Source organism: Numida meleagris, chromosome 2, assembly GCF_002078875.1.
Source record: "Numida meleagris isolate 19003 breed g44 Domestic line chromosome 2, NumMel1.0, whole genome shotgun sequence".
In the NCBI taxonomy this organism is placed as follows: Eukaryota; Metazoa; Chordata; class Aves; order Galliformes; family Numididae; genus Numida; species Numida meleagris.
In genome coordinates, this window is record NC_034410.1 from 69,090,050 (window position 1) to 69,113,548 (window position 23,499).

The 23,499-nt window shown below is 34.8% G+C and overlaps 1 protein-coding gene across 2 annotated transcripts in view; it reads left to right on the forward strand.

Moving 5' to 3' along the window:
• CDH9 (cadherin 9) overlaps nucleotides 16,608–23,499 on the forward strand; it is a 90,478-nt gene continuing 83,586 nt past the window's right edge. For both annotated transcript variants that reach the window (XM_021388460.1, XM_021388461.1), the window contains exon 1: nucleotides 16,608–16,871. The gene's annotated coding sequence lies outside the window, so the exon portion shown is untranslated. The remainder of the gene's footprint in view (nucleotides 16,872–23,499) is intronic.

Sequence of the window (23,499 nt, forward strand, 5' to 3'; positions counted from 1 at the left end):
AAGGAACAACTTTTAGGAGCCTGAAATTTGAGATTAAGAACACAACTATATGTAATTTAGCTAGCTTCTCTTTTATAGTTCCTTATCCAAATATTTATTTCAGAAAACTTTTTAGGTGGAGCTATATTAGAAAATCAGATTTCTTCCAGTGAAACATATCGGCTACGCAAGATGGACTCCAGAGAAAAAGCATACACAAACAATTACTTCTCTGAGAACCTTTCATTAAAATATTTTGATAGTGGACAAATACAAACCAAAGCCATTCTAGAACAAAATATTACCATAAAATGTTTATGATGATTTGAAGATTTGTATTATAAAGCATTAAACTAAACTGATCAAAGTCCTTGCTGCTCTTGCCTTCTGTTTTGTCTGTAATATCTGGATGCACTTTTTAACTCAGCATAATGGAAAATAATGAAATCATGATGACCAAACAAAAAGTGTTTACAACAGATCCAGATTTCCAAGTGTGTCTGTCAGTTCAAAGCTGAAAAACTGAATACACTGCACAAGAAATACAAGGGTATACTTCTTCAAATAATGGATATTGCTCTGTATGCCTTTTATAAGTTTGCAACCTTGCAGACATAGGTAGTCAGGAACACTCCAGTGTCTAAAATCTGTAATATTGCATATAGTTTAGAAAGAGATGGTCTCTTCTACAGAGACATTCAGTTCTGTGATTTCAGCAATGTCATTCTAATTGTGAACAACTGTACAGTGAAAGAGTTCCACATAGAGCACATCAGCTGATTTCCAGATTAATTATAGAGTAACCTATCTAATGAAATGGTTGTTGAAGGGAGCGTCAAGATGCTATGAGAGGAGTAGAGCAGAGAAAATGTTTTTCTGGTGAGATGAGAATGCACATGTCTCTCATGTAATAAATTACTGCTTTAATCAGAGCTCTCTTGCCAACAAAACCCCATATCCCTGTCTCTTGATTCATCTGTCAACGACACTGGTACAAATGACCCATAGGTGTACTACACCAGTGACATTAGAACAAAAGGAAGGGCAAAATCATCACACAGGCATTGTTGATAGTACGTTGGGGCCAACTCTCCATCTTTCAGCTGACTTCTCTGTAAACAAGATATTTTTTGTGAAGGTCTTAACTAATGAATTGTTGAATAGCCTAATAAAAACTTTTGAAATGTGCAAAGTTAAATTGCTCACTTTATCAGGACTGTGAAAATATTCAATGTTTAGTGTCTACAAAGTCTTTTTTTTTCAATGGACAACTAAAATTTTCTATCAGTTTTACTTGGAAAAAGATTTTATTTGGAATCAGAAGTAGTTTTGCTTGAGTTTTTAATCTTTCTGGATTCTTATTTTATTTTTAATTCAAAGGATTCTATTTTTAATTTAAAGAAATTAAAAACTTAAGAAAAAAAGAGGCTTCAGAAAAATAGCAATTTTATTTTGTTAAATAGTTTTCAAATTTTAAATAATAAAAAAAAGTTCTCATTTGACTTGCCACTTAAATCTGCCATCAAAAAATTATCAGTTTTCAGGCATGTTTTTAATGGCGTTATTATAAGATGCTCAAGAAGGACTTATTTACCTACCTTTTATTTTTGCAGAAAGGAGTTCTCCTACTCACATGATCAAGGCTTCCACATTTCTTTTTGTGATTAAGAAGTCCTGCTACTGCTTGTGCTGTACACCCAGAATTTGCACAAGCAATGTAGCTGATGCACATGAGACATACTGTCCATATTCCACATGCAATTTACCATATTTCAGCAGATAAATCTGGAGAATCTTGGAACAAGTATGCACATACTGAACTATTAATCTGTTAAGAAAAAGACTGATGCATCCAACCGAGCTATAGCAAGCATACCTGTCCCGTTTGGTTTCAGGATATCAAGAAATCATGGGCAAGTGATTAAACCTTCCAAAGTGTGCTAAAGGATAATATAGCCGAAACCTTACACATAGTTGGACTGTATGCAATTGTCCCAAAGTACCCCTAAGCTAAGAGAAAATATCATACAATCATCATAGAATGATGGGTTGGAAGGGACCTTAAAGACTAACCAGTTCCAACCCACCTGCCATGCACTCCATTCACATTCAGTGTCACTCACTTACATTCTAACTGCTACCATCATGGCTTATAAGGCTGTAACAATGAAACATTGTCCTAGCATCAGGACTACTATAGATGAGTTGTTCCAGTGCTCGTAAAAAAGAAGAGGTTGTGATGGAAAGGAGCAGGCTGAAAGACTGGCATTTCCAGCATTCTGGAACAGATCTGCACTTTGCAGTCAGAGTACACATCAAGGAGTTTGAGAAAAATTATTTTGGGAAATGTCCATCCTGTATCAACTTGCAATCCAATGAAAAGCTACAATATGCAAATGTGCTTAGGTGATAAATCATTAACCACTGAATAGTTAAGAAAGAATTGTGTGTCAAAATGTCTCAAATTTAGTGAATATCAAGTTCTCACTAATTCATAAATAAGCGAGTAATTCTTGAAGTGCACGGACTACTTACATTATCCAGTGTGAAAGATCTCTTCTTCTTGCACCTCTGCTCATTCTGTTTTATACATTTGCAACACAATCTTGCTAAATCTTTTTATTTCTTTTTTTTATTTATTTTATTTTTTTTAACAGAAGTTTGTTATCCTTGAGGGGTGTTCCAATCAAGAACATCCAAAGCCAAATCATATAGCACAGTTCACAACATGGTATCTTCAGACTCCTCACCAGATGCTGATTGAAAGCATGCCACCTGATTTGCTGAAGTACTAAGACTGCAAAAACACAGAAAAACAAACTCTTCCACCCACACATTCCCAAGCCTCTGAATTTTCTCACTGAGATATCTGAAATACGAAGTGCTCACTGGCCACACAGAGCACTTTTCAGTCTCTCTTCACTAAGATATGTTATTTCATCCTCACAAGCCTGTGCATTGTTAAAAGGCTGTTTTGTACCTAAAAAGGCAATAATTCATAATATATTCCTGTGTGAGAACATAGTAATATTATTGTCTTGAACAAGTTATTAGATGGAAAGCAATGATAATGACACATTACTATGTGTAAAAAGGAGAATGAGCTAATCTTTCAGTGGCACAGAAAATTTGTCATTATGAATATATTGCCTTATATGGTACACTTAAATAATAATATCACAAGGTGAAATTTATGTTCGATTTTAAAAATATATTTTGCTTAAAACACATTCATTCAGTTAGAATCTACTTACTATATTTTCATCTTACTTTTAAAAATTATGTTATTCCGTCATGCATTACAAATTGTGAGAAAGATATCCTTATTTATAGCCTGAAGGTATATAAAACTGATCTTACTAGTACAATTGGCAGGAAAAAATTTCCCTGTCCTATGAGAAATTTTCATCAAAAATCTTCCCATCTAAAAAGAGAACAAAATCCTTAAAACAAAATTAATTTTTCAGTCATATCCAGTAAAGTTTCACATAATCAGTGTCTTGCATGGGCAGCAAAATACAAACAATGGTTACTTTAAAATGTCTATTTTTATGTCAGACATTTCTTTTAAACTATATTTCTTTTAAATTAAAGTATTTCCTATAGAAAAGAAAAATGAAAAGTGTTAGAGTCATCTCCACTTCAAGTCTTCAAGTCACACAAAGGACAGCCATGGAAAAATAATTTCTGTTCAACAAGAAAATGAGAAGCCTGAGTCTGTGAATGTTCTTAAAGGCGATATTTGAACTCCAGAAATTTTCCCCCAAAATGATAAAGACTTTCCCAGATACCTGAGTGAAAAAGAATATTAATGAATCATTTTATGCTTATTAAAAATGTGCTTTGATTCTGCACTTGTTTTAAGCCCAACTTGTGCTTGAATCCTTCTGCTCGCAATTAAAAAAATAAGTAAATTCTGAGTAAGATGGAAGAAACATTACTAACTATTCAGTACATGAGTAGCAAGCACTAATCGCTGTAACAATAAACCCTAGACAAACAATTCCTTATGGACATTTTACACAAACAAAATCATGATCATATATATTTTAAGTGGACATCTGTTGATACTTATTTGCATGAAGACTCCATGTCTATTATTTACATTTTGTACTTTAAAAATCTAATTGTTTATTAAAAAGTAATTAATGAAAGCAAACCTTATGGCAACAGAGGAACACACCAGAATGAAACAGAGCCTGTCTGAATAAAGCAAATTTGCCCTGAAGCCCTATTAATCTGAAGCTTTATGATTGCCTGCTGCTTGCGCTAAGATGGCAACAACTAAAGTGCTGTAGGTTTGGGATATTTTTAATCTCTAAATGGTACAACCGTCAGTCAGAGGAGAAATTACATTTGAGTAAAAGAGTACAGATCTCCTTTGGGGTAAACGAAAATGTGTCAAAATTATCACAGCCAGGCTGCCTTAGTGTCTGGGCTGAATTAATCTATCACAGAGGTCTTTTAAGCGTCTGGAACAGTAGCATGCTCTGATCACGTGCTTCTTCTGACACTTTGAGTGCTTTCCCTGCAGACCTCGATTTGGATCACAGTACCACAGGCTAAATTTGAGTAGTTGCCTCATTTCCCTGGAATTTACATTCACCCTTAATACAAACAGCAGTGTTCATCCTTGGGAAAAGTTGTGCATAGATGGATTATTGTTTTCATTAGGATTATGAACAGCATGGTGCATAGAAACAATGAAAAGCCATAGTTTGAAGCTGATCAGTGACATGTACAATATCATGAAATTCTTTTCTCACTCTTGCTATATCCCTCACTTAGTAGCAAATTCACTTTAATCTTTTAAGAGTCTTGGCAGAAGGTATATAAACTAGAAGGCAGCAAGACAAACAATTTAGCAACTATTAAATACAAGAGAGACTTGAAAGAATATTGGAGGGCAATCTTAAGAGAATGCAACCTACACTCAAGGAAATCCAAAAGATATTGGTAAGCAGGTTCACATCAGTGCATTGATTGTGACCACTTGTTTGAGTGGATCAGAGCACCTTCCCTGACATGAAGGATCCTTTGCCTGCACTAGTTCCGTAGCTTAGCAGGATAGAATTTAATTTATGGTACAAGCTGTTCAGATTCATACTGCAGAGGAAATTCTTTAAATTCAGAGCACCTTTTTTAACAGCCCTTCAACTGTTTGTTGTTTTGTGCTGCGAGTCTACAGATAAAGGGCAGCAAAGTGATGCTTGGGGATCAGACACTGTCGAGGAACGTGGATAGCCTGTCATTACTTCTAACATGAAGGAGGGACAGAGCAGAGCAGTAAACAGAAGGAGAGTGTAGAGGAAGGAGAGCACGAGGACTCTGGTTTGAAGGGGCTAACAAAAAGGTTGCTCCTCCTTTTTGGTCTTCCCAGCTGGGCCCACATCAGTCCCTGAAGACAAGAATCTTTTCAGGCAGAAATGGTAAGAAGAGCAGATTAGTAGTTGAATCTGCATATTTTGTACCAAGACAGTTGTTTACTGTACCCTGTCATTAAAACTGGATGCACTGAGATTGAACTACAGGCATTTCTTTCATTATGCTGAGTTCTTACACTGAAACTAAGCGTTATTCAGAGTAATTTTTCTAAGTAACTGACTAACAGCCTTAACTCACAAAATTAATTTTGCAATCAAAAAGTCAGCAAGTCTTAAATTAAAACAGTAAAATTATACCACTATAGTAAAGACAACTATTCTTTGTTATCTAGTTGATCAGCTACAAAGGCCTTTAACCTGAAGCGTTCCTTACCACAGTGACCTCAGCTCTCTGCTTGACTTGGCTTGAGAGAATAGAAGTGAATGCACTGTACTAACAAAGATTATACCAAATAGCTAAGCTATGCCTGAGGCAATACAATGATTTTTGCATATAATGAAGATAGTTTCCTGGTAGCAACTGGACAACGCTGTCATTGAAGATTTATAACAAAAATCCCCTTTAGCAATAGGAATCCTTAATCAAAAGTTTTAATATTTGAATTGAGAACGTTATACCTCTAAAATCAAAATTACAAACTCAAGTCTCAGAAAGAACTAAGCATAATTGGAAAATGATACCTTGCTACTTGTAGGAGATGAAATTCAATTGCCAGCAAAATACGGAAAAATTGGGGAAAAAAATTTTCTGTCAGTGTCATTATTGCAACACTTCATTTTGGGTTTGTGTTGCTTATTCTAAGACTTTATCCCAGGATTTTCAGAAAGGTGCTTCTCTGTTTTTATTTGCCCTACTTCTACAGCTGATGCAGATATAATTTTAAGTTTCCTGCTTTACTTATTCCAAAAGAATTTTACAAGTCATACGCACAACAGCTAGGCTCAGAAATAACACCTATCAGATTGCCTGGGTCATCTTTCCAGACTGATGTCTTTGAAACTAGTTTGTTCAAATTTCAGTATTTGGCTTCATGAGTTTTCATCTTGGGACATGGGAATGTTTCTGAGTACACTTGCAATTCAATAGTAAATAATAGTATCTAAAACGGAAGGGCTATGAAGGGTAAGAAATGGGAAGCTGGTAGAATTTGAACATATTCCTATGGGTGCTGATGTGAATTTCAACTGGCCAAAATGTGCAATCAGGTGGAGTTTTGTTATCACTGCTTTAGCTTCCTGGACAATGCCTATTGTAGTAATTTGGTCACCCAATGCATTGGCTAGATCTGAGAAATACTCAACATCTATTGTCAATATTAAAGATAGCTCAACATTGTAAAAGGTATGCTACATTCCCACAGATGGTGGTACAATGATCTATGACAATTTTGAGGACAACCTCTGCATCTAGGTACAGGTGGTCCATTGGATTTTTCTGGTAGGGAACAAACAAGCAAACAAACAAACAAAAAAACAATCAACCAAACAAAACAAAAACAGAAAGATTGAAAAATTCAGAAGATACCCTTGGTAATAACTGTTGCTGCTGAAGTGCTGACAGATGTGTAAGAGAGTAGAGGGTACATAGCTACTCCTCCTAATCAAGGCAATGTGGCTATGATTAAGGTTTGAACAAATTTCTGTGAAGTAGTCTGAAATAAGTATTATTGTCTAGGATGGACACAGCACTCAAGTGGGAACATGTAGAGCCTTTCCTCCCTTCCCCAGGCTGCAATGTGACTGAAAGAAAACAGCGTAGTTCTGTATGTGCTGTTCAATCGCATTCTTTCCACTTACATTAGGAGGTTTTTGGCCATTTAAACTGTACATTCACTAATACAAAAAGTAACATAGTTCAGCATGTTTTTAAAGCACCCAGAATAGTGTGGTGATGAGCTCTACAAAAGCCTTCTATTCACTACAGAAATAGAAACAGATAATAATAAAGACCAACTGTCACAACGTAGTGTTGGAGACTTGTTCAAACATGAGCGCCTGTATGAAGCTGGCAATACCTAAACCACTGTGTTGTCCATCTGCTGAAGTAACCTGATTATTTCGCTGTTTGGGGAAACTCAGCAACAAAGTACTCTGCTGCTCCATCTGGCCTTCATCCTAAGAGGAGACCTATTCACTCCAGGAAAATATTTTGAAGCTAGGGCTATACTTCACAGAATAATGCATTTTTGGAACACAGTATATTGTTTTTCACAAACATGCAAATATCTTTTGGATTCTGAATAAATTCTGATTGTGAATAACTTTTGGATGCTGTGCTAGACAGCAAAATAACCAGATGATCAGACCTCACATTTGGATGCATTTATCTAATATATTTTCCTCTCATCTGTCTCCTTTATTTTTATCCTTACTGTGAGCAACCCTCCCTCCTGCATAATTTTTCCCATCTCCATACCTGACTTAAGGCACCTAGAAAATAGCAGAAAATAAGTCACTGATTTCAAATCATGTAAAAACAGTAAATAAATACTAAGCAAAGCATTTTTATGTTAACCTCTAAAAGTTCATGTGTCCCTGTGTGTATGCTTATGGTTCTGTTTTTGCCATTAACTTTCTGGTAACATTCAGGATTTCAGTGTAATCTAGAGAGTATTGCTACTGATTTATTTAAAGAATGGCTGATATTACAGAGAGCCCCCTTTGCTCTGTTTAGAGTAACATTTGCCAAAATATGTGTTGTTAGGAAGAAAAAAAAACATATAACTTGGGATTTAAACCAACATAATTTTTCTAGTTAAGATAAATTCACCTTAAATCAACCATGGCATTATGGAAATAAAAGCCAGGAAACCAAGTGGTGTGTGAATCCTGCAAAACAGAGGCACAGAGAAGTGAGAACATAGTATTAATTCATTTTTTCATATCCTCAGTTAGAAAGCAATGCCATTAGAGTTGTCTGAAACAGAATTTTTAAGTAGTTTAGGTTGCTGCTTTTTTTCAAAACAGAGCTAAAAAACAGAGTAATAATAATAACTTGAAAAAAATTAAATGGATTAAATGCACTCCAAACCATACCAAAACAAATAAAAAATCATCAGAATAACAGATTTATTTACTTATTTATTTTAAATTACATAAGCCAAGTGGTTGCTTCACATACTTTAAACTGACTTCATATTGGGAAACAGTACGTTGGAGAAGGCAACAGAAAGAGTTGCTTACAGAGAATACTGCCCATTGCTCAAGTCTGTTCTGGTTTTATCAGTATTCTATACCATGACATCATGAAGCAAGCTGTTTTAGTGATGGAACATAGTGCCGGGAAGCTGCATTTCCTTGGTCATTCCCTGGCAGTGTCAGCTTACATGAATTCCAGCTCTCTGAGAAGAACATTCACTGAGAGGAGACAGACTGCAGTCCCAAGAAGTCTCCAGTACTCCCCACATGATTTCTATTTCCAGGTAAAAGAGATAGAATAGCACAACGATGGGGGAGAAGGCTCTCTTCCATTTCTGGTAATATAGAGGGCAACATGGCTAGAAGTTCTCTCTCTCATTTGTTTGATTTATTACCTGTAACTCCTTTTCATATCATATTGTCTTACATTCTTTTATCATTAGTAATAAATTAGTTATTCCTCCTTATCTTAACTGTGTCCTTCGTACTTCCTCCCCCTTTCTGAGAAGAGGAAAGGTCAGGGAGCCCTGTCACTTGTGATAGAATTGACTAAACCATGACAATGTCATATATCCTAGCTTAGGTCATTGACCTAGGCTTCCTTCAGCACCAAAGCTCCAGCCTGGCTCTCTGAGGCTTTGCCACCACCAACCTATTGCTGAATCCCTGAACATGAATAAGAATTATTTGGATTTGTCTGTTTTACAATTCTAAAATATTTTTAATAAGTAATATCTTAAGCATCTATATACTTCCTGTGTACACATGACTATTAGAATCTATGGATATGTTTAGTAAATTGTTTGACTTCATCAAACTGGACAATAGTACTAATTGTTTTCTCAATATTGTGACATTTTTATGATCTTTACATTTATCCTCCTGTAAGTGAGCACCGCAGCAAAGCCAGGCTCTGAGAAAATATTGAGAGGACATTTCATTTTTGAACAAATAATAACATGCTATAATTTTTTTTTCTCTCTCTCTCTCTTTTGTTGTTGTTGTTGTTGCATTTCCATTCTTTCCTCCCAATCAGGAGATATTCTTTACGTGGTAACATAATTTAACAACAAGCTACAGCAAAAAGATGAACCTTGAATAAGCGTTGTCATGAACAATAGACTTTCCAGAACTCCAGGAGATGGAACTTAGGGAAAGGATTACTCTCACCTATTGTGAGCACTTGAAAGTTAGGCAAGCTGAGCATTTCAGCAGGATTCTCTCCATAGTCATCTGAGAGAACAAAAAAATCCATATGGGGTTGCTTAGCAACTCCAAATTTTCTGAAATATCTTAGACAGCTATCTTAAAATGGGATGAGTCTTCCTCTGGAGACATCTTTCTCCTTCCAATGATAATAGGTGAAATAGCTTAATGTGGCTGCCTAACTTCTGGACCAATAAAATAAGTTAAGTGAATTTCATCTCAATATCCAATTATAATACAATTATGGATTTTGGTGATGCTCCAAGAACTGTAGTGACAGGAAACTTAAGCATTAACACACAGAAGATGAATAATTTAATCTAAATTACCTGATGTAAATAGAATTGGTGTTTGCCAAACTGATGGAGGACACCCTTGGCATGTGCCACAGACTGAAACACTCATTAATTATTTTGTTATACACATAAGCAGAGGACAACATGGGAGGGATCTGGAATACTCTACACAGCAATAATCCCTGGAATACACATATTTATGTGTGTATATTTATCCCAAAGTAGAAAGGATGAAAAATACTTTATCTTTGTCATATCAAGGGGCAAAAGGTCACCTGGGGGAGCTCTGTTTCTTAAAAAAAAAAAAAAAAAACAACAACAAAAAAAACAAACAAAAAAACTGCTACTTCTACTATTTATTCTAAATCAGCTTCTACTTCTATGCTAAACAACCTTACTCCCACATTTTTTTTCAGTAACTCATCATAACTGTCATATGTTCTATACTGTAATAAAATAATTTAAGCATTAAGCTTATGAAGAAGTGGCAGCTGAATGTTTAGCAGCTTGTCATGATAAATATTTGAATATACATACCGTGATCGTATGGATTCTATCTATGGAATTAAGGTTAGACGTCTCATGTAAATATAAGTTGTACATGTACTGTTTTGTCTAGATACATGTTAGTGCTTCAGAAATATCACAGTATTTTATGTATTTATATATTTATTTGCAGAGAACGAATATTGAAAACTCTGAGATTATTCTGATATTAAAAAATTCCACTAAACTTCTTCTTTTTGTTTATTTCCCTCCACGTTAGATTTTGTGATACAGATTTGAAAATTAATTTTAGTAACTTGAGTTACATCTGTACAAGTAAATATCGATTCCAAATACAGTAGACCAGCATTACAACTGCCTAGCTTAGATTTCATTCTATCTGTAGCTAATGAGTTGCATTCACACTTCACAGCCCTTGCATCTCTTCCAAGACCAAGGACTACTCCTTTTTTCCCTAAAACCATTATTTATTTATTTAGTTAGTTAGTTACTTACTTACTTACTCACTCACTTAGTGTCTGTTTGTGTGTGTACAAGTATAAGTGGGAGCAATTTCAGGTCATTGTGTCTGATCCAAGGTAAAGGCCATCAGAGTAATGTTTCTGTAACATGAAAGCATGGGAGTGACAGTTTCTAAAACGAGTTAAATGCTTTCTTTATATCATTCCTTGTTTGTTCTAGAAGGTGTTTAAGTACCACCATAAATCTGGTCTTCTGTTCTGTACATGAAGGTCCAGGCTGTCCGGTAATATATGTATTGCTGGGCTGATCAAGTCTTGAATTTTTTTATTAACATTTAAGAAGCACCATTTTCTCAATGTTAGGAGGTACCAATGTCGCTGTTTTTAGAAGACAGTAGATTCAGGACACGCAAATTAAAATATTATCTTTGTTGCAGCTACTAAAAGAACATTTAACTTGATTATTTCACCTATGCATCTGAAGAAAACATTTTTCTAAGTACATCCTTTAAAGGTGTATTAGAATAAAGAATACTGCAATTAAATTGATAATTACTGTAGAGAGGTCATGAAATTTCTCATTCACTGTGATTTTTTAGATTGTGGGGAAAAAAAAAAAAAAAAAAAAAAAAAAAACACAAAGATATCTTGTCCCTGAATAAATGAGTTTCAAAATATATTGCAGTGAGATGCAAAAAAAGAAAACAAACAAATAAACAAACCAAATCAACCAACCCAACTAACCAATCAAGCAAACAAACAAACAAAAGCCTCACCCAAAACAAACTGAGTTAGGTCAAGCATAACACTGAATTTAATTAATTTTGAGAAGTTTCATTTCAGGCAGGAATCATGTGCTCACAGTTTTCTCCCAGATTTGATACAGGAGATCAACAAGAAGAATCCAGTAATTGTCAATAGTTTCAGTAAGCCAGAATACCCAAGCAAAAATCTTTGTTAAAGATCTTGACAAGCTCTAATTATCCATGAATAAAATAATTTATATGACTGAGAAATGAACAGCTCAGTACATCAGTATATAAAAGAGTTATGACTCGCATCTCAGCCTGGCACTCATACTATATTTTTACAAGACTTCATAATTATCTATTCATGCATTAACAACTTGTATTTAATATTTGTTTTTCACATTAAATACAGTGCATTTAACTCTATACGTATGCAATAACACACTACGTTATTTTTATTACATTGATTAAAAACATAGAATGTTTTAATTTTATTTTATGTTGTGATATTTGTTATTGTGTACTTTAAAAATTTTTACCAGCTTTGAATTGATGAAATGCTGAAAAAACATAAAGTCCCTGCTGCTACTAAATCTGTTCTGATGTTTTAAATTTTTAGTTCCCTCTTAGCAAATTCTAACACAGATTTATCTTGTTTTGAAATTTCAAATTATTGCATCTGGAGACTGAGTAAAGAAAGCAAGATAAAGTTGATTGATTCCCTTGATTTATGTCAGACAAGAAAAAAATGTTAATTAAAGATGGATTCACAAAATTAAAGCTGTAAGAGACCTTATATTTATTTTTATTTTTAATTTAAAATGTGAAATCAAATCAGCTTGATTTTGTTGGTTAAATAATCTTTACTTTTTGGGGGGTAAAAGCATTTCTCATAATAAAGTCAATGTTTATGTAAATTTGTATATATATGTGTGCAAATAAATACAATCATTTTGTACCATCTTCCTAAAAGGAAATATCACTAGGTTTTAACAAGATGAGAAAAAATAAGTCAGAAATATAACTGATTTTAAAATACTTGGAACAGAGTATACAATTTAAGATGTAAAACTGACAAATGTATTTTTAACTAAAGCTTCTACTGTTATCTTTCTCAAAACATATACACCATTAAGTTTAGAGACATGTTAGCTTAATCCAATGGTTGGTGGGGCATTGTGTTGCCTTATACATGCATTTTAGTTATGGCTTGTTTTAACACAGCTAAAAGTTTAACAGTGTTTAAGTGCTGTTACCATGTTTTGGCCTTGTTACATGTTCTTCTCCCTCCTACACACACATCTTTCCTTGTCTCATGTCTTTTTTTGGCAACCTGGAGCTAGAAACAATATTGTAATTCTCCCTCAGAAAAGAAAGAGTGGCTGTTCCTTGCATAAATTTTTCAAAGGAAGGGGTTCAAAAGGGGAAAAAGAGCAGAAGATTTCTTATTCTCTCTCTTATGCCCTATCTTATGTATTTCAAAGGGGACTAGCCAAAATCTATTGCTTGTCAAGTCTGATTAAGTAATGTTCTGTCAGTCCTTCAAAGTCACACACTTCATCATATTCTTTAACAAATGAATCATTTAAGGCCTTTCACAGAAAAAGAAAGGAAACTTTGGAGAAAAACTGGAGAAGAAGCTAATAGTGTCTTCTTTTTAAAATCACAGAATAAGTGAAAATACAGTTGCATTTTGAACTAGTTTTTCAGCTCATAGTAATTATTTGCTCAAGTTGCACAACGATTGTCATTGTTCTTGTGAAGGAACTTCCCTCACTTATGTGCTTCTTCACTTTCCAATCTTTTCATCTCTGTTCTTTTTGGCATTGCATAGGGTCTATTCTTTGGGAAAGATTTAAAATCTCTTTCACTTTTTGCGTAATGGAAAGAAGTCATACAAGTGGCAGACTGAAGTGAACTTTTACTACCAAAACCCCAGGCCATTTTTTCCTTACAAACCATAGGACATTGGCAGGAATGCAGATTTTTGAGAATTTAGGCCTTCCTCAGTTTACCATAAGCGTAGGCAGACACAATTTGAGAATTCAAAGTCTCACCAGAAGATTTGTAGAAATCATCCATTGAATGGATTATAGAAGGTGAAACCTATTCTACTGTGGGGTAGAAACAGATGACTCCTTTCTTCTTCAGAAGATCTATTTGCATTTAGTTTTACCTAAACAAATTAAGTGTAAACCTGTCAGGAAAAGAAAAAAATGATAGAAAGCAGTGGTTGAACTCAGAATGATTTATCATGGCAATAAGCCCAACTCCATGCATTGCTGAGTGATCTTAGCCACTGTGAAATAAGGAAATGTTCAGAATTTCAATGAAGATTGGGTGTGTAATCACTGCCTCCAATGGTCACCAGCAGAAAAATCTCCAGGAAGGAAAAGAAAGGAAGATGAAGAGGGGTCAGAAAGGAAGAGACTCGATTCCAGAAAGACTTCATAAAACATAAAACTGAAGTACAGTCTGTCTTGCAATAAAAACAATATTGCCTTAACCTTTTGGTGCACTTTCTGCTTTTCCATATCTTACCTTCTACCCACTCATTTTCAGAAGGAGCATTTTCTTTTTTCTTCCCTATATGGAGTAGATTTCTGTGAGTTAGAGCACAGCCCCAGATTTCCACCCTTCCTCTTTGGTTGCTACCACACCTGCACTTCTTCCCTTTTGTCCTACTTTTAATGTATATTCCATTTACAGCTTACTTTGCAAAACTTTTTACCCTAATTGTGTAATACTGTTTGCATTAGAAGTATGTCCTGATTGTGAATGCATAGCACATTTTTTTTTTGTCTTTTTTCCCCTGTAGTAGTCACTGTGCTTTATTTACAACATCATTAAAAATATATCTGAGAGAGCAGCCATTATACTGTCTAATATAAATAATGTTGCCTGTTTTACTACAAAATTCTAGATGGCATGAACATGAACAGAGCCTTTCTCTTTTATGAATACTCACTGCCAGAACTGGTGTGTGTGCCTACCCTCAATGCAGAAGACAGACCTCCAGCTGCCTGGGAATAGCACATTCTAAAGCTCAAGAAAGAATTGTGCAAAATCTTGCACATCTCTCCAGTTTGTCCTCTGTACCTGGATGAACTCCTAATACTGATTAGAGTAGAAACAATGTTCCAAAAGAGCAACCAAAACTGTGAAAAACACTAATGAAGTGAAAAAGCCTAGATACATTACTCATATGTTTTTATCATCCAACCATCTTCAAATTAAAAAAAATTATTTTTGGTGATCCCCAAAATTAAAGGCTGTGCTGGGGCCACAAGGTATCAGAGATACACAGTTGTTTGCCTGTAACTTTTTTTTTGCTTTCCCATGTACTTACTGAAACAAAAATTATACTGATCATTTTTATCTGTAGGTCTGCTAAAGTGGACTGACTGTGAAATGCATGTGCTCATTTGAACTGCTTTATACACTTTTAGTTGAGGTACACTAATTGATCCTGTTCTGAGTTTAGATTTTGATTTTTGGTTTTCAAAGTATTAGGCTGAATTCTACTTTCAGTTACACACATGCAAATATTGTCTTCATGGATGTGCAGCATTCCCAGAGAAGACTAAGTTCACTCAGGGACCGATTTAAGTGCCACTGAAATCAATGGAAAGGCTCAGACTGATGTCTGTACAAATTGTATCAATCCCTTAATCAGTTCAAATGGAATATAATGATGACATAGTTCTCATTAGAAACAACATGCTGTGAATATGGGCCCGTTTAGCTCATCAATGGTAGTACTGAAGCAATTATATGGGCATAAAGAAAAGGGAGTAATTTAGTTAGGTTTCTCAACTGGTATTTTAGGTGAACACTTCTTTTGTTATAGTAAGGTTTCTCCATGAGAGTGAAAAAATTCCTCCTTCCACCAGTTACTGAACCCATAGACCTAATGGTATATCCTAATTAGAAACTGGCATCATGATCCATATTTCTAAGAAGGAAATGCTGGCACTAAATTAATTACATTACATTACATTTCACAGTATTTTATGCTAGTCTATTCATGCCTACAACAGACATCTAGTGAAGGTCATTGTCAAAACATTTTGGTATAGAAAGTGACTGCAAAGTATGAGTTCCTAGCAGTCCTGTTGCAAATGTTTAAATTATGTCAGCGGCTGAAATAGTTATCAGCAATCAGGAGCCCACAAAAAAATGCACAGGACTTACAGCACTTCAGTTTTCCTATTTTGATAGGTTACATCTTATCCTTTATGCTATTTCAAACAAATGATGATATTCTGCAATACTGTGCACTGGTAGCATAGTGGGACGCAATGATTACTCCTACCCAAACAGAATGTACCAGGAAGCAGGAAATTTCATTTGTGTTGCTGGCAAAACCACATGTTTTTGTGAGTGACCTGAACATTATTAACCATAACTCCTGAAATATCCTTTGCAACTTTACATTATGTCTTCTTTCAGGTACAATGACAAGTCCATCATTATCAATATCTGTAAGTGATACTGCTGCTGCAAACCTATGTAGTACAAGGGGGAGCTCCTACACTGTCCCTTCTTTCAACTTAAAATAATTTTTCATCATAATGGTACTGGATAATTTTACTTTCTTCTATCAATATGTGCACATAAATGGTACTGAACTGCTCGTGTAGATAATTAGGGTAAATCTTTTCTCCAGATAATTCAAAGGTTATGGGCATGCCTTTCCCCTTATCGTTAAAACTGAAAACAGATCAAACTGAGCTGGTAGCACAAGTCTCTTCATTTAAGTCTCAGTTAATAAGAGGGTCCTTAACAAAGCCCTCCTCTCTGAACCCTCCCACTGCATTCACTTGCAAATCACTGTATAGCTGGCAAAGCCGGCGTCCCCCCAGCCCCAAACCTCCTCATCTGAGCGCTGCGGCTCTATCGGCAGCAACATCTCTCTCAGTGAGGGACGTTTCTTATTAATCAGGGCCACCAAATGGAAACCAATCAGATAGAGAGTCCCTTTGGCTTCAGCTCCCTGCCTGCCTGAGTTAAAAGCGATACTGAGAGAGAGGCTGTCTTACTTAGATGTAGGCACACACAGCGCTGGAGATACAGCTCTAGGCAGAAGGGAGGAAGCAGGTAGAGAAGCAGCACTGGATGGGCAGAGCCGGGCTCACGCTGCCAGACACGGTGAGTCGATTAACTTTCTGCAGCACAGAAATGTCTATAACAAAAATAAAAAGCAGATGCTTTCTTCAAAATGGCTAAAACGTTAAAGATTCTTTGTAGATACCTTTTAGGGAGGGGGTAGGGGAAAAGAGTCAGAAGAGCACTTTTGAGAAAGGAATTGAAAATAATTGCTGAAATCTAAACTTCTGCTGCTGTGTATATGACAATTTCTTGTGCATATCGGAAATCTAGCAATGTATATGTTATCTAGCAGACAGAGTATTACTCTCATTCAGTTTCACTGCAATATAACAGCAACAATGTAATCTAACTTTAGCTTAGAGTACTCTTTCACCTGTCTGGATAGAAACTACAACCTTTTTCTGTCTTTCATCTTTGTTTTTACTGAAAACATCTAATTATAACAAACTCAATTAAGAAGGGTGAAAAATGAAGAGGTTTTTTGTACTTATAGAAATGAAGTAATGATGCTTTATTTTTCTTTAGTTATGGTAATGAAATTAGTATATATATTTTTTTTTTTACATGATGGGGGAAGTGAAAGCTCAGGGTTCAGAATGATTGAGATCTGAGGCAGATGTTCCTCTGAATGTTCAGAGAGGTAAGTCAAAGTCAACAGGCTTAAAGTGTAAGGTAGTTTTCCAGAAGCTCTACCAACAATATCAGTCTGGTGTTTATAAACAGAGACTAGGAGAGAAAGCAAGGCAGAAAGCATAAAAGGCCAAAATGACCACTTGATTTTGAAGTAATCAGCAGAAAGCAATTGCCCAGTGAATGACATTTTACTTTTTATTTTCACATGCAAGAGACATGCAGTCACATCCATTCAATTTCACTGAGAGATGAGCTTGAAACAAAAAATGATGCATGAGAACCATAAAGAAATCAATATCCCTTGCAACTGTGTGGTAACATGCATACAGTAGTAGCCACTCACCCTCTCACAGACAGGTTTAAGTAGCAGGTGAGAACAGTAAAATGATAGGTTTGGTAAGGATACTTTCCATATGCAGGAGTAAGATTTGTAATCAGTGTATCAGCCTCGCTCCAATTAAGTCAGCGACAAAACTAATATTTTACTTAAATCACAGCAAGTTCATGCTGAGTACTAAACTAGTTTCTCATGATAAGAGCAAATATGGATGAAAAGACAAATGTAATACTTGTAATAGTTTTGCTAATGGTATCAAATATCTTGTTTAATAAATAATATTGGTGATAATGATAAGACTTGCTAATGATGGCTCTACAAAGATCATTGGTTCCAAGTCATTTTGCACAGCAAAAATTTTCTTCCAAAAAGTGAATGGACTAATAAAATATTTAGGTATCTCATTACATTTTTTCCCTATGATTACTGTGAACTCTATAGAATTATGTTAGTTTATAATATAGGCATATTGCTAACTATATGTCAATTTTGCAGACAAAATACATTGTCCTGTCATTTGCCATTCACTATGTAATAATCTGACTTAAAGATTAAATATGTTGATAGCTAGTGGCATTTTCTGTTAGCAAAGATGTAAAACTTTTACATGATTGTATTATTTAATCAAATGCCTATGGAAATAAAATCTGTTTGTTTTTTTTTTTTAATGTTAGATAAACAAGCTTGTTTCAAAATTATGCAATATATGTGTTTGTTATTATATACTGAAGTTGGATAGTTGTCAAGTCTTTTTAGTCCTGATGGAGAGATTTCAACAGTAAAATTTTTGTTTGCTTATTTGTGTGAGGAAGGTAGAGTATTTCATTTCCAGAGGCTACATTGCAGTCATTACAGAAAAATTTTGTTGCGTAAATATCACCAAAACACAGAAAGCAGTTTGGAAATGCATTTTGGAGAGAAATGGCAAAGTGAAATATTGCTGCCATATGCTTTGTACAGATCCATGGTCTGAGTTCTTCAGGCTTTCAAACAAAGCACTCAGTTTTCACACTTGTTTGAAGAAGTGACTGATCTGAAAAAGTCCTCCCCTCCAGATAGAAGCTCATTTGGGATGATCTGCACTGTCCCCTCACCTGGCTTCTGCTCCACTAGGATGCTGCACTCAGTGCAGTTTGCGTTATGTTGGCAGGTATGCACTCCAATCATTGGATCAACCAATGGGAACGATTTAATCCCCTATATTTGCCAATCAAAATCCACTAGTTTAAATGCTCTTACTGAACATGAGTGCTGTGGAAAGAACTACACAACTTAATTCTGACATTCATTTTTGCTCTGGAGTCAGGAAATTGTTTTTGTAGCCCAACAAGACAGCTTGCAGGGAATCTACTGGCAGAAGCCTTGAGAGGTAGAGGTCAAAAGGAACAGGACCCACAATTTCCTTTGAGGATGAGTTTTGATAAACTAAGTTATGTCTCCTGATGACATCCAAATCTTGATAATAACAGGACACACAAAGGAACAAATACTACTTAAGAGTTTTGATGTAGTATAGAGTAAATCACAAATGCACACACAATCTTTCGCCTATTTTTAGAGATAAACAGAAATATTGCACTGTTCTCTTTTTCTGCTCCCTCTCCCCCAACTTCTTCCATTTTTTGCGAACTCTTCTGGAGACGCAGCAAGATCTTCCTGGAAATAAAACTCAGTGCTGAACATTTTAAAAAAAATCTCCCAGTTTCTGCGCAAATCTTGTTCTCACAACAAAACTGGGTTACACGGACCTGGATATATCAGACCATATCTGATATATTATTTTATAGGTTTCTTTCATTCAGTCAAGGCTATTTAACTGTAGAAGACAAGTGAAGCAAAAGCATAGACAAAAATGCCTCTCCCACTCATCTCAGAAAGCCTTCTGAATTTCTAAGGCTTGCAGCAGGTGTTACATGCAAATGTTATCTGCAGAAGCACAAATATTTGAACATGAATAAGGATGTCTGAGTGAAAGCTAACAGCATTCTGCATGTGAGTGAGAGAGTTTATGAAAAGTCATCTGTGGAAATAGATCCTAATTTTTTTCTGGAACGGGGTGGGAGGGGAAAGAAAATAATGCAAGAGGAAATGATTTTCAGCTATGAACAAAAAGAATTCTCATAAAAGCAGTCAAGCGTCATTTTAATAACTTTCTCCTTTTGTCTCTTAAACAAATATAAAATCTCCGAGTGGCAAAAGGCAAGTTACTGTTCTGACATCCAGTGAATGATTGTGTTAAAACCTCCAGTGGCACTGAGGCCTACCTGCCTGGCATGACTTAACAGGAGGGACCACTCCTGATCAGACCTCATTATGTGTTTACAGCAGAAAATTCTAGCAAAACTGGATGTGATTTACTTGAAGGAAAATGTTGTTACTAACTTCAGGGAAGACAGAACAATGTTGTGCATATACTACAGCTTATAAGAAAGTGAAGACAGAAAGCCAAGTGTATTGTTTTTAAACTTCATTCCACAATCTCAGAAATGGAGGCTGGTGAGGTTGTTTTCATCCCATAAAGAGAGATGGCTGCACAGAGGGTTCAGGTGATAAGCTCTCAGTAGCTCTGTGGGAGAGCCTCTGCTTTCCCAGTCCTTGAATTTCTCCATGTGACCGTTCCCATGTGCATGAAAATAAATATGCTTTGCGTACCTCAAAAATACCATAAACAGTCACTAATATTTCTTTCACCATGTATTTCTGTAATTGCAAGATGTAGAGTCTCAAGTAATGGCCAGTATATGTCTTTGCCAGTTAAATGAAAATTTTTATATTTAAATTTCATGCCTTTTAGTAGTAAGAGTAATAACAACACAAAGATGACATCAAATTAGATTCAGTTTTTTCCTGTCTACATAAATGTAAATCTGATATAAGAATCTCCAGATATGAAAATGCAAATGTCAGGGATGTTTGTGTAAGTACAAATTTCTAGGCATTAAATATTACTCAGGTTTCTTTGACCTCACAAATCCTAGTCAAGGGAAATAACCACCAGCTTCATGGAAATTCTGCCTGAGAAAATATTAGAGCACTGGGCCATGCATGTTATTGCTCAGAGATTCCAGTTTTTCAAGAAATACTGAAAGCATTTTCCACTGCATATAATATGTTGAGAAAGAGTTCTTAAATGGCTTGTCCAAAATCAAAACATGCTCTTTATATATGATGCATAACAAAAGATTCAGTGAAACAGAGAAAATTGTAGATAATGCTTTCCTATTTGGAGATGGAAACAGCAGGCCTTTTCATCATTTTCGAACAACTACACAACAGTTCTCATAAGGAGGTGATGTCAGTTTGCTTATTCTTTAATCATTCAATTGAAAGCAATTAATAATGTGTACAAACAATATATTTAGCAATATATACAAACATTATTATATTTATCTGTTAATGTCTGAAAATAATGATAAATTAGATTGATAATCAGGAATGAAGAGTTTGACATTTATTTTTGGAACCTCTTAAAAAAGAATTCAAGAAAACATCAAATTATATAAAATTGTTCATTAAAGGAAACTTAAAATGTGGGAAGATTTTCCATTTTAAGCTTCAGATCTTACTAAAATAATTGTTCTTTATTTTCTCTGTCTTTCAATATTTGCTCCTGAGGAGATACAAATGAAGTAAAGCAAAAACAGAGTGAGCTGAGGAGAAGGGGAACAATAGCCCCATTAGCTCTCTTTTGAAAGTAAATGTAGGCACATTATGAAATAAAATTCACATGTTAATATCCAAAAGTTACATATTATACAAGATTTAATCCGTAAACTGCCTGTGTATGAATTTAAAAAATCAGAGTATCCCCAGTTCATGAACATATTTCTTACATACGTGTGTATGCGTACATATACATAAACCTAAACACTATTCAGGCAAATTATGAGAGTAGATTAAAATTAATTTATTTAAGTTTTCAGTGCAAATTTCTGGATGAATTTTGTTGGTTGTGTGCATTGTTCTTTATTAGAATACTTTCATGTGAATTATGTTATTCTTTATCATAATCCTTTATAATAAAAGATTCAGATACCAAGTTGGAAACTATTAGATAAATGTTCTTTTTTCTTTTCTGACTTTAAGAAATGGGTGCAGATTGTGGGAAATCTAATGGAAATGATTCTTCCTTTGCAGGAACAGAAAAAATATCAGGCAAATATGGGTATTTCAAAAAGTATGTTAGTAGTTGCTTAAACTGTTTGTAAGGATGACTGTTTGTGCTTGTGCCAGATTCTGGAGCCCATACAGAATAAGCAACATTTTGTATTAAGACTAGTCCCACTGAAGCCATTTAATTACTTTTGTGCATTTCCCTTACTCAGAGTGAAAATGAGTGCTGAATCTTTGTTTTTGTAATGATTCTGATTTAAAAATATATTTTTTCTCAGAGTAAAAATAAGAATGCTGCATTATAGAAAATATTTTCTCATTTCCTGTAAGATGTGCAGTAATCCTTACATTAACTTTCCAAATGTAAAAGGAAATTTCATCTCTAAAGAGAATTCGGACTTGCTGAAAAATGGAAATATATTTTAAAATCCATGTAGACTCTTCCTTCTTTGCAGTTATCTGCATCCCATGGATCATCAGCAGATGACTATTTTCAATTTGTGAGATATATACTCTATTTCCTGATGAAGACACATATTTGAATTAAGTTCCTATCTGTCCAAGAAGTAAGACACTAAGCAAAACCTTTCATGTTCTAAAGAAAAAGAGTTATCCTCTTCCTTATCCTTCAGGGAAATAGAACTTCTGTCCATATAATGAAGATATTATTCTGTTATTATTGTTATTATTATTAAGTAGTAGTTATATTAATAGCAGTAGTGACAGTTGCATCAAGACCTAGAACTCACAGATGACTTCAAGTGTTTTGCAAGGTTATATAAGAATGGATCATATTTTAATATAATCTAAGCTTATGATGTTGCCTCCTATTCTATTCATAATCCCATTGACAAATCTTTTCTACTAATGAAGGCAATCCATTCCTGCAGCAAACAACACAACTTTCAAAACAGAAATATTAGTAATGTATTTCACACTACTTTTAAAGGCAATTAAAAGAAGCTCTCCAGAAGCACACTGCAGCTGCTTTAAGATACAAAAATCTACTGGTTGAGAACACTTCCTTCCTTGAAGTCTTAATTCAGAAAGGAGGGGGGAAAAAAAAAAAGATGAATATAATAAGTAGTGGATTAGGAGTGTGCCTAATGTTATTACACATCCAGATGCATATCTACTAGCATTGCTAAAAGAAAGTCTTGTCAAAGTACTCTATCTAATTATTTATTCATCATTTGATTTTAAAATCATACAATTTTTATTTATATTTTAGTCTAAATTAATCAAACAGTTCCCTATAACACATCTCTACAGAGGCTCTTAAATTTGCAGTGAGAGAGATCTTGATGTATTTTTCTGTCTCTAGCATGTTTAGATTCTAGTTCATAATGTTTTCCTGAAACTAAGAAACTACATGTTGGATAGACAGATTTTTAAAAACTACTTTTAAGGATTATGATTAATAACCATTTGACTGATTAAATACCGAACCTCACTGATATACACAGTCACAGGACCTTTTGACTACTTATTAATTGCATACAATATATGAATTAGGATTTCAAAGAAAACACGCATCTAAAAAATTTCTAGAAATTGCAAATAAGACCAGATATCTCTTGTGTG